The sequence below is a fragment of the Pipistrellus kuhlii genome, unplaced genomic scaffold (assembly GCF_014108245.1).
Source record: "Pipistrellus kuhlii isolate mPipKuh1 unplaced genomic scaffold, mPipKuh1.p scaffold_m20_p_3, whole genome shotgun sequence".
Lineage (NCBI taxonomy): Eukaryota > Metazoa > Chordata > Mammalia > Chiroptera > Vespertilionidae > Pipistrellus > Pipistrellus kuhlii.
In genome coordinates, this window is record NW_023425529.1 from 8,671,739 (window position 1) to 8,684,381 (window position 12,643).

At 47.3% G+C, this 12,643-nt stretch overlaps 1 protein-coding gene across 2 annotated transcripts in view; it reads left to right on the plus strand.

Moving 5' to 3' along the window:
* The first annotated feature begins 4,311 nt into the window (after window positions 1–4,311).
* The window catches only part of GLT8D2 (glycosyltransferase 8 domain containing 2), a 31,822-nt gene continuing 23,490 nt past the window's right edge, over window positions 4,312–12,643 (plus strand). The window contains exon 1 of one of the 2 annotated variants that reach the window (XM_045587580.1): window positions 4,312–4,674. The gene's annotated coding sequence lies outside the window, so the exon portion shown is untranslated. The remainder of the gene's footprint in view (window positions 4,675–12,643) is intronic. The other variant, XM_036454797.2, reaches the window with a different exon arrangement.

Sequence of the window (12,643 nt, forward strand, 5' to 3'; positions counted from 1 at the left end):
CTGGTCAAGGGCATATCCCCAGCATGGGGTGTGCAGGAGGCAGCTGATCAATGATTCTCTCATCGATGTTTCTAACTCTCTATCCCTCTCTCCTCCTCTCTGTAAAAAATCAATAAAACATTTTTTAAAAAAAAGTAGTGTTTCTATTTGAAGGGAGGAAGCGGAGAAGGTTGTTAAGTAGGCTATCAGCAGTGTTGGCAGCATCCTATAACTGACTCACTCAGATTTTTGTTGTTGTTATTGTTCCGAATATGTTACAGTTGCATTTCATTTCCCTTATTCATACCTTGGGTTTCTCCAGACAACAATAATAACCTCCAGGTATTGAGTCCTTGATGAGTGTTTTACATGTGCGATGCCTTTTAACCCTACGAGGATCCTGTGCAGGTTCTATGAGGCTTCCCTACCTTATAGATGAGAAACTGAAGTGGGATTTTTAGTGACACAGCTGTATAAGGCTTAGGCTGGCACCTACGTCTGTCTGCCTCCGGAGCCGATGCTGGTAGCCACTGCACTTACATCCCGCATGTTCTCTCTCTGTCCTCATTTCTTCCCCAGGGAAGAATATGTACATACAGTGTAGAAATCTAGGTCGTGGATAATATGCCTCTTGCATCCTCAGGACATTGCCCAGCAGGAATAAAGGAGGGAGAATCTGAAGCTGGAGATGGCAGGAGGTCAGCGAGAAAGTGTAAAACAATCAATGACCAGAGAGATGTGGGTCCACACGGAAGTTCATGTGAATAGCAAGCAGGGTCTACAAAAACCATAATTATTATTCCAGTTCCGAGTCCCACTCTTGAGTGCTTTGGTTGTCCTCCTCTCTGAACCCATTTATTCAGGAGCTCTTCCCCTGGGTCAGGCATCCTGCCAAGTGGATGAGAGAGACACAGGAGAAAGCACAATCCTCGATCCTTGGAGGAAACAGGAATGTCAGAAGGTCGCTTGGAGTGTTGGAGAGACAATTTTGGAAGAGCGGTGACAAGCCCTGGGCTATTTTGCTATTTTTTGCTCCTGTGGATGCAGTGAGGGCTGGAACAAGAGTACTTAGTGCACAGTACCCGGTGCTGCCACAGAACCCTTCTGACTTCCCACAGGATCAATGTATAAAAATGCTTTTGCCACAAATGTATAAAAATGCTTTTGCCACAACTAGAGATAAATATCTTACAACCATGTCGTTGTGGTTTAAAACAGAGTACACCTCCCTGGCCAGTGTGGTTTGATTGGTGGGAGCATAGTCCCATACACCAAAAAGTCCTGGATTCTATTCCCATGGAGGGCACATACCCAGGTTGCAGATTTGATACCTGGTTTGGGGTACATATGGGAGTCAATGGCAACCGATTGATGTTTCTATCTCACATTGATGTGGCGCTCTCTCTCTCTCTCTCTCTCTCTCTCTCTCTCTCTCTCTCTCTCTCTCTCTCTCTTCCCCCTATCCCTCTCTCTAAAATCAATAAAAAGTTAGAGGATTAAAAAATATACACCTTGCTGAAAGTATATTAATTATATTAATTTATGTTATGTATTAGTTAAAACTAATTAGTTATGTAGTAATTAAAACTGCTGAGTGTTATCTATCAAGAAAGAAGAGGACTAACATAATGTCAAGCCAGGTCCATAATGTCAAGCTGGATTGTAGGAGGGCTTTGGGATGAGGACACAAAAGGGAACACCGCCAGGACAGACAATAATTCTGTGCAAGCAGTGACCTGATGCTGCAGGAAAACCAATGAAGAATGCAGTCACTGTGGATGCAGTTTCACTCTGCAGGTGCTGTCAGAAACTCCAGGATCTGAAATATGCCTCAAGTAAGAAACAGTGGGGAAATGCTGAACAGGAATTCCAGTCCTGGCTTCCTCACTAATTTGCTTTGGGAACTTGGAGTTCACTTGTTCATCTGCTTCAGTTTGCTCATCTGCAAATTGGGGCAAAACTCATCTGCTCAACTTTCTGAGCAGGAATGTTGTGAGAATAAAGTAGAAGATATGAAAACACTTTGCCCATGTAAAAGCTCTGTACGAATTCAGGATATTCCCACTTTTCAAGTTCAAATCTGGAGAGAAAAAAAACATCCATCATATAATTATTATTTTTCTTATAATTACTGTACAGTAGCCATTACCCACATTAACTATGAATTTTTCTTAAAATGTGACTAGTGCAACTGAGGAACTGAATTTAAAATTTTACTGAGTCTTAATTCATTGAAATTGAAAAAAAAAAGATACTTCATTCAGTTATTGGAGGGAAAATTATTTTTTTAATGATTGGAACAACTTGGGTATGTGAATTTACTTTTATTATTATTATTTATTTATTTAACCACCATTTATCCCCTCTATGCTTTTTAAACTGTTCATTTTATGAAATTAATTGCTTCTGATGGAATTTAGTGTTTAAACTGAGGGGTGCTACCAGTGTAAAGTATACACCAGATTTAAATACCTAGTACCCCCAAAGCATAAAATGTGTGGTTTATAATGTTTTCTACTGATTACGAGTTGAAATACTATTTTGTAAATATTGGGGTAAATGAAATAAATGGTTAAAATTAATTTTCCCTCTTTGTAAATTTCCTAAGGTGACCACTAGGACATTTAAAATTACAGTGTGACTTTCATCATTCTCTCCAGCAGCACCCCTGCAGAAGGAGGCGTGAGGGGTGGGTCCTCTTTCCTTACAGGAATGAGGGGGAGAGGCCATTGTTGCAGAAACGAAGTCCTAAGGTCCACGATCCCAGGCAAACTGCTGGCACCATTGCCTGGGATTCTGAGGATCGGAGACGGAAACTCAGAACAGCGCAGCACGGGCAGAGTTGATTCCTTTCCATGTTCAGGCACAAAACACACCTCCCTAGGATGTCTGTCCTTTATCATTGCCTTGGTAGAAGGAGACCACAGTTGTTATCTGGGCTTTGGTTTGGGGACAACGGCTTTTATTTTTATTGTTATTATTTTTTTACTTTCATTAGTATTTTTGTGTGCTGAATTTACTCCCAGGCCATACTTTTTGTTTCTTCAGTTCCTTCTGGGATATCTTTTACTTCTGTGCAACCTCTCTTCCCATTTAGGAACAAGCCCCCGTTTTTCGGTGAGAGGTCATGTGGCAGTGAGAGCTGGTGTGTGGGTTAATCAGCCTGTGAGCTCTGTACATTCCATGCCGCATCTTGGGAGCTTTGTTCATCTGAAGGTGCTCAGTGACCAGAGAGTCTACATCTAAACCCTTTAGGTCAGCATTACTCTCTGCATTTTTTAAGCATGTGCAGCAAAAATTCAGAGTCCAGTCCCACTGTTGGGATCAACTATCAACTCCACCATTGTAACGACGGAATGGCACACATCCTATATGATAAAAGGGTAATATGCAAATAGACTGAACGGCAGAACAACTGAACAACCAATCAAAGTGTAATATGCTAGCGATATGCTAAGGCTGCTCAACTACTTGCTGCACTGACTGCCAGTGGGCAGATAGTCCACTGGTCGACCAGTCGCTATGACAAGCACTGACCACCAAGGGGCAGATGCTCTGACCGGTATGTTAGTTTGCTGCTGGGGTCCAGCCGATCGGAACTGAACAAGATGGGCTGGACATGCCTTAGAGCCTTCCTGTGGCCCCTACCCAGCTCGATCATGCACCAGTGGGGTCCCTCAGCTTGGCCTGTGCTCTTTTGCAATCCCAGACCCCTCAGGGGATGTCAGAGAGCTGGTTTCAGCCCCATCCTGCAGGGCACTCCCCTTGGGAGGGCTCCAGACACAGGGCTCATGGCTGGTAAGTGGTGCTGGTAGGAGCTGCAGGCGGTGTTGGACTGCAGGTTTCGGCCAATCCCTGCAGGCCACCCAGAGGGGCCCTACCCATGCACGAATTTGTATACTGGGCCTCTAGTTACTTCTATAAAGGGACATCCTTCAGATACTTGGTGTCTTTTTGAATATGCATACCCTTGATGGCTTGGGCAGTTTCACAAGCATTCTTAAAGTGGACACGAAGATTTGAGCCTCTTATTTGCATGATGTTGTGGAGTTTTCTGGGTCCAGTGAATAGAACCATGTTCAGAGGTCACCTCTGGCTGCTTTGGGGAGAAAGGGGGACAACGGCATTTTAGTCACTAGGTTTCAGGAAAAGCTAGTGCCTATAAAGATATTCTTAAAGTCATCGTGAACTTCATTTTCCTCTTCTGCTGGAAAGTTCACAGTGGACCCAACTCGTGGTGGAAATCCATCCTCCGAGCATCTGCTTTTGCTCGGTCTCTCGTCCTTCCCTCCAGAGCAGCCCTGTTTTGGAAAAGTACGCAGACTCCCCGGCCGGGATTCCAGGGGAAGAAGGCAGGCCCATCCCAGCTGGCCGGCCGGCCAGCACATCTGGAAGTGGTTTCAGGGGCCGCCAGCGCAACGCCTGGCTCCCCAGCTGCTTCGCCCAGGGGTGGAGACACTGGAGCTGCTGCAGAGTCACAGCAAGCGAAGGGAGGTGCGAGCCGGGGAGGAACACTGTCTTGGAAACAAACATTGGCCTTGGACTCTCCGGCCCCTGGGGCTTTCCAATGGGACCTTAGAAGCAGCAGCGGCGGCAGCAGAGGGCAGCAGCCCAGGGCCAGCCGCTAGTGGAACGCTCAGCCCTGCAGCTCTTCTGGACCCGGCAGCCCAAAGCCCTGCCCTCGCCAGTCACCAGGTAAACAGAACTTTACAAGCTCTTCCGTCTCTCCCTGCCCCAGTCCTTTATTTTGCTGTAGATGCAAGAAAGGAAATCAGAGGTAGGTTGGCCCACCCAAGCTTTGCCTTCTGGAGCCCCAGCCAATGTTTGTAGCATTCCAACGGAACTTTTCTTTTTCTTTTTTTGGGGTGTTGTTTAGGAGGGTTTTTGGTGTGTGTGTGTGTGTGTGTGTGTGTGTGTGTGTGTGTGTGTTTTGTTTTTTGTTTTTTTTGTTTTGCAGGTTTTGTTTTTGTCTTGTTTTTGCCGTAGTAGCAAATCCAGGACACTCCATGTGCAAGTTGAGAATCACCACCTGGACTGCGTTTCCTGACCCGGTTTATCCCCACCCACCCCAAAACACTGCGATTTACTGTTTGCGTCGTATTTTAAACACGGAAATCCGCGGTTAGCCGGGACACAGACGAATGCTAGTCTCGCATTCAGTGCAGATACGGTTCTGAGCCACAAAAGATGTCATTGATCTGGGATTCGTGTTTTCGGAATCTGTCCCAGGAAGCTGCTCTGAGGTCCCCAGCCCCCTGCCCCCACCACAGGAGCGGCAGTTGTGGAAATATAAAGGAAGCTCATTGTAAAGGCGGCGTCGCGAACAGGACAAGGGCTTAGTCGGGGTTCAAGTTGAAAAATGCTTTTTAACTTCCAAAAAATGTTTTCTTGTTTCCGCTTTATGAGCCAGCGTAACGTATTAGATAAGCCTGATACACAACATAAGGATACTTAATAGAAGAGGGAAGAGAGTGAGAACATGATGATATATAAACATCTGGCTGTTTGTTTTTGTGGGGGTGGGGTGGGGGGAGCCGTACTCTAGCTGTTTGGCCTGGTGCAGTGACATTGGTTGGTTTGTTTTGTCTTTTCCTCCAAAGCGTTGGTGCTGCATTTCTAAACAGTATCCTTTCTGTAATGAAATCCCAGCCCTCTGTCTAATGCACTTAGAAGCAGAGCAGTGTGGTGCAGTGGTGAGAACGTGGGTTCAGGGTTCAGACTCCCAGAGTTGAATCTATGCACTGCCACCTAGAAGTTTTATAATCTCCGACTCTGGGGGAATTAACTTGTCTGCGACTCTGTTTCCTCATCTGTAAAATGGGATGGACCCCAATGCATCATATGTTTAAAGAATCTGTAGAGCCCTAGCTGGTTTGGCTCAATGGATAGAGCGTCAGCCTGCGGACTGACGAGTCCCACGTTCGATTCCAGCCAAGGGTACATGCCTGGGTTGCGGGCTTGATTCCCAATTGGGGGCGTGCAGGAGGCAGCCAACCAATGATTCTCTCTCATCATTGATGTTTCTATCTCTCTCCTCCCTTCCTCTCTAAATTCAATGAAATATATTTAAGAATAAGATAAAATAAAGAATCTGTAGAGTAGCGAGGAGAGGCCACAGAGAAGGTTTGCTTCTCTGGTGATGCTGATGACGATGGTGGTGATGATGATGACAAGGGACCCTTCATTCTGCACTGGGCAGCCGCCATGCTTTTGGTACATCCTTCTTTCTGGTCAAGTCATCCACCTGTCCGTCCCACCCTCAGGTGTCCCTCCAGGGCCTTCTTCAAACACCTCTTTGCTTTTTTCCCACTCTGGGTCTCTGATTTCTCCTTTATTCTCCCTCTTTCCCTGCTGAGAGGAAGTCATGCTCATTAAGCTATAGCACTCAGAGTTGTCATTTCTAGTCCCCAGAGAGCATGATTCTAAGGACTTCTTTTAGTTCAGCATTTGCCAAGGGATGTTCAGAAGAAGGAAGCCCCATGGGGACAGTGAGCTTTGTGAACCACAGCACCCTCTCCAAAATCTCCAGGTATAATGGCATTTTGAAGGTCACAAGAGTCATGCAGTAGAGAAATCTGCTTAAAGTGATTTACGTTGACCCCTGAATCATGCTTTCACATAACCCCGATTAACATTTCTTGGAGCACTCTGCCATAGCCTATCCCGGCCACGTCTGTTTTCATTTCGGATTTTCTTGTGGACATTTTACTTCTTACCTTCCCTGGTGAGTACCTGAGGGGACAGCTTGTTCTTCCGCCCCTGGTCAAGGACCTCAGATGGATTACGTGCGCCTTATTGAGATCTAGAAAATCTGGCCAAAATGGGAAAGCAGGGACCAGCCAACGTTTTCTGCCAAGGGCCAGTGGGCGATTTTACAGGCCATGTGGTCTCCCTTGCAACTACTCAGATCTGCTGTTCTCAGGTGAAAACAGCCATAGACAGAATGTCAAAGAATAGACGCAGCTATGTCCCAACAAAACTTTATTTACAGAAACCAGTGCTGGGCAGGGTTGGGCCCAGGGGTGCGGTTGTTGATAACTGATCTACAGCCATTTTGAGAAAGAACGCCTCCTTGCACTATCCCCGTGGTCAGCAAACTGAGGCTTGTGAGCCACATGCGACTCTTTGGCCCCTTGAGTGTGGCTCTTCCACAAAATACCACAGACTGGAAGAGTCTATTTTGAAGAAGTGGCATTAGAAGAAGTTTAAGTTTAAAAAATTTGGCTCTCAAAAGACATTTCAATAGTTGTACTGTTGATATTTGGCTCTGTTGACTAACAAGTTTGCCGACTACTGCAACCGGTTTGGCTCAGTGGATAGAGCATTGGCCTGTAGACTGAAAAGTCCCAGGTTCGATTCCGGTCAAGGGCATGTACCTCGGTTGCGGACACATCCTGAATAGGAGGTGTGCAGGAGGCAGCTGATCGATGTTTCTCTCTCATAGATGTTTCTAACTCTCTCTCCCTCTCTGTAAAAATCAATAAAATATATATATATATTTTTAAAAAGAACGCCTCCTTCCCACACAGGAGAGGGCAGGACGGGTTCTCCACATGCTGAGGACTCTCTCACCTGGCCTCCCTGTCCTGCAGGTATGGTGGATCTTGAGTAAACCTTCCATACTACAGTCGAAAAGGCCGGCCGAAACCGGTTTGGCTCAGTGGATAGAGCGTCAGCCTGCAGACTGAAAGGTCCTGGATTCGATTCCGGTCAAGGGCATGTATCTTGGTTGTGGGGACATCCCCAGTGGGGGGTGTGCAAGAGACAGCTGATCGATGATTCTCTCTCATCGATGTTTCTAACTCTCTATCCCTCTCTCTTCCTCTCTGTAAAAAATCAATAACATGTATTTTTAAAAAAGGAAGAAAGGAAGGAAGGAAGGAAGGAAGGAAGGAAGGAAGGAAGGAAGGAAGGAAGGAAGGAAGGAAGGAAAGAAAGGAAAAAGGCCGGCGTGTTTTGCTGGAAGCCGAATTCCTGGGTCCTGATTCCTTCCTGCCTTCTCTCTCTCCAGGGGCACCCGTGCTCTTGTCCTGTGCGGGAGTCTGTAGCTCGCTTGCTCTGCCTATTAAGTTAAGTAACCTAGAACGATAGGTAACACTCAGTAGTTTTATATGCCAGGCGCGGTTCTAACACCTTTATAAACATTACTTCCATCGATTCACACAACAGCCCTGGAAGGCTGTCTGTCACCCGCCGTTTTCGAGGGAGGAAACTGAAGACCAGGGAGGCTGAGGTACTTGCCAAGGGTGACGTCACTAATGAGTGGCCCGTCCGGGACCCACCGGCAGGCGGTCTGGCTCCGAGTGCACATTCTTCACCATCTTAACAGCTCCTACCAGCCGCCACTTTCCATTGCTCATTGTTACCATTATGCGCCAAGCAGCTGACAGGCTCCGGGATTTCACTCAGCTCTGCGGACTTGCATCTTGAAAGTTTACACACGCACAAAACCCGCTCCAGAGAGAGGGGTGTCCGAGGGGTCCCAGATGGTGAGAGGGTGCAGGCCAGGCTGAGGGACACCCACCCCCCTGCACAAATTTTGTGCACTGGGCCTCTAGTAACCAAATAAAAAGGCAGTGTGGGTGGGGCGGGGTTGACTAAGTGTCATATAGTTTGATATGACAACCAAATTATAAAATAGGATATTGGAACAATGGGAGACATTTAATAACACCTGCTTCCTAGATGTGATTAAATTCGTGCTGTTTTCCTAGGGGTGATTGTGACATTGTGGTTCTGTAGGGGAATGTCCTTGTTCTTAAGAGTTGCACGCTGAAGTATTAGGAGCCGAAGTGTCATGATGTCATGTATGGGGGAGGAGAGAAATAAAGCAAATACAGCAACATGTTAGCAAATGAAGAATCTGGCACAGCGTGGACAGGAATTCAGTCTTTCAACTTTCTGATAGACTTGAAAGGTTTCAAGTGACAAGAAAAATTGAACAAAAAAAATGAAAAGTACGCAAACGATATGTATGTTTCAAATTAATTTAATGTAATTATCAAATGACAAAATTGTCACAGTGGTGCTAGTGAGAGATTGAGGAAGGAACGGCCGCAGACATCCTTGAGGCAGGAAGGCCAGGTGGGAAGTCACTGCAGAGTCAGTGAGTGAGTGAGAGGAGGCAGCCAGCGTGAGAGATGAGACAGGAGATGGGTTTAAAGAACACTGAGGAGCCCTAACCGGTTTGGCTCAGTGGATAGAGCGTTGATCTGCGGACTAAAAGGTCCGTGGTTCGAATCTGATCAAGGGCTTTTGTCTTGGTTGCAGGCCTGTGGAGTAAAAGGTCCCAGATTCGGCTGTATGCCTTGGTTGCAGGCACATCCCCAGTGTGCAGGAGGCAGCTGCTCGATGTTTCTAGCTATCTGTCTCTCTCCCTTCCTCTCTGCAAAAAAAAAAAAAAAAAAAAAATCAATAAAATATATATTTTTAAAAAAAAGAACAATTAGGAGTGAAATTGTAGGAATCAGTGACTGAGTGAGGGATTAGAAGGGAGACGTTGAAGAGGATGCTTGGAGGACCCCAGAGGAGGGAGTGCTGTGAACACAGGAGGTGTGGGGTGCCTGCGCACCGTCCCCGAGGAGAGCTGCATGCACCCCTTCCGTCTGCAAATAGTTTTGTTTGTTTGTTTTTTGTTTTTTTTATCTATTGGTGTTTTTTTTTATTTATTAAGGTATTATATGTGTACATGAGGGATGATACTGCCATGCACTTGTACTGGGCAAATAGCAATGAACAAAACAGATAAAAATCCCCTGCCTTCATGGAGCCTGTAATCCGTCATTGGGAGGGCGGACCATAAGCCAGCAGTGAAATGGGAGCACATTGGATGGTGGCGATTGCCGAGATATGATACATGCGTTGCCGGGGGTAGGGGCTGCTGACTGAGTCCCAGGGAAGTGAGGGCGTGAGCCACGTGGGTATCTGGGAGTAGTGTTCCAGATGGAGGGAACAGCATGTCAGGTGGGGGAGGGACAGCAAGTGTAAAGGCTCAGAGGCAGGAGGACGTCTGGCAAGGAGGCCAGTTGGATCAAGTGAGGTTCTCTAGGCCCGTGGAGGACTTTTGCTGGTACTCTGAGAGAGATGGGGAGGCCTCGGTGTGGAGTCCCACAGGAAGTGTGGGAAGGAGGAGGGACCTCCCGTGCACCCAGGCCTCTGCTATGGGAATGAGTCCTCGGGTGCGTTTCTGCCCATGGGACCGTGTTAACCCAGAGGATCCTCTCCCAGTCTCTGCCCTCGACATCCCCCCGTTTCTCTTGCCCCTTTTTCTCGTCCCGTGGCTGGTCCCGCCAGCTCTTGTCCCTAACTTCCTCCATCAGTTTTCTATCTCCTTACCACTCTGATCCCTCTGCCAAATCCACGTGATCGAGGAGCTGCAGGCATTCCCGGAGCACCGACTAAATCAATTAAAGTGCCTTTGACTGCAAGTCTGAGGAACACCCACGGACAGCCGCTTCAGCAGCAGGCACGCGGTCACAGACGCGATGGCGTGGGGAAGGGGGAGGGGAGTCTGTGCACAGCTCCGTACTTTTAAAAATTAAATAAGCCCAGCTTTCTTTTCAAAGCACACACTTCTCCAGGACTTCTCTCTGAAAGTGGCTTTGGTTTCTCCAAGAATGTGCTCAGGAATTTCCCTCACTCCTGCTGCGCCTTGCAATGAAATGTGCCAGTCTGTTCCCAGAAGCCTCTTGTTTTGTCATAAGGAGATTTTAGACTTGGCAACGTGCTAGACAGGGGAGCAATGCCCGCCTCCCTGCTCCCCCTCCCCCCTACACACACTCCTCAGATGAGTCAACACTTATGATTTCTGTGATTCTGGCGTAATCTCAGTCGTTAGAGTAACCGGGCACTCGGGGTGGGGGTGGGCTCAAGCAGACCAACCTGGCCTGTGAGGGCACAGCTTGATTTGCACCATGCAGTGGCAACTGTTATGGCAACTCGCCGGCTCCCTGGGGTCGCCACAATAGTCTTTCAAGAGCCCCAGCACCTGTGGTTAAAGAGCATCAGCTCTGAAGTCGGAGATCCCTTCCTCTCAAACCCCTGCTCTGCCCTTTGCTAGCTGTGTGATTTTGAGCAAGTCGCTGAACCTCTCTGAGCCACCATTTTCTCATTTGAAACTTGGGAATAGCAATATATCCACCTGAAAGGTGTAAGAATTAGAGGTTAGAGGAGGGTGGGGGTAAAGGGGAGAGATCAGCCAAAGGACTTGTACTCATGCATATAAGCCTAACCAATGAACACAGACACCAGGTGGGTGAGCGCATGAGCAAGTGGGGAGGGGGCAATGGCGGGATAAGGACACATATGTAATACCTTAATCAATAAGGAAGGGGGGCCGAAACCGGTTTGGCTCAGTGGTAGAACATCGGTCTGCGGACTGAAAGGTCCCAGGTTCAATTCTGGCCAAGGGCATGTCCATTGATTGCAGGCACATCCCCAGTAGGGGGTGTGCAAGAGGCAGCTGGTCGATGTTTCTCTCTCATCGACGTTTCTAGCTCTCTATCTCTCTCCCTTCCTCTCTGTAAAAAAATCAATAAAATATAGTAAAATAAATAAATAAATAAAATAAAAAATAATAAAGAAGGGGGGGGGAAAGAATGAAAGGAGAGTATGTGCCTAGATCAGAGGTCGGCAAACGGCAGCTCGCGAGCCACCTGGGGCTGTTTGGCCCCTTGCGTGTGGCTCTTCCGCATACAGTGCGATTGAAGCTTTGTGGCCATGCGCAGAAGTCGGTTTTTGGCTCTCAAAAGACATTTCAATCGCTGTCCTGTTGATAGTTGGCTCTGTTGGCTAATGAGTTTGCCGACCACTGGCCTAGATGGTCAGTATAGAGCTGGGTACAAATGAAGCTTTCAGTAAACGGTAGGTAGCCACTGTAGTAGTAGAAGTTGGCTCCTCAAACAGCTCCCTATGTGGGCACCCCTTTCTGGCCACAGGGAATACATTTGTAAGGATTTTTAGTTGCAAGACACTGAGCCTCATTTCAAAGCGGTTTAAAGGAAAAAAAGGGGATTTTATTGGCTCAGCTAGCTGGCTCACCCAGGGGGGAACTGACCTCAGCGACTCGGAGCTGAGATCTTTCTGGTCTGTCTCCCCTCCCCGCACTCCCTCACCCTCAATTCTCTCCTTTGGAAGTAGATGGCCTTCCTTCATGGATGGGGGCTGGGGAGTGGGGTGAGGAGTTTATCATGTGGCCAATGACCATCTAGGCTTATATTATCTCCTAAAGTTAGCTAAATGCATGTCATCTAAAACCATCAATGGACTATAAGCACCTGCAACCAACCTCAGAAGAATCCTAGTAAATTACTGTGTGGGCTCGATTCTTTCCCAGGTGCAAGAGGGGCCAAGGTCACTGCCAAGGCATTCCGTGTTAGCTCCGGGTGCCCGGCCTCTGCAGCCTGTCTCCTGGGAAAAGGAAGAAAAGGGACATTGTAGCTGGTTGTTGACACTGAGTTAAGCACCTGAGTCAAAGCCCCATTTGAAGTTTCCCCTAGATCTGTGGTCGGCAAACCGTGGCTCTCGAGCCACATGCGGTTCTTTGGCCCCTTGAGTGTGGCTCTTCCACAAAAATACCATGGCCTGGGAGAGTCTATTTTGGAGAAGTAGCATTAGAAGAAGTTTAAGTTTTAAAAAATTTGGCTCTCTAAAGAAATTTCGATCG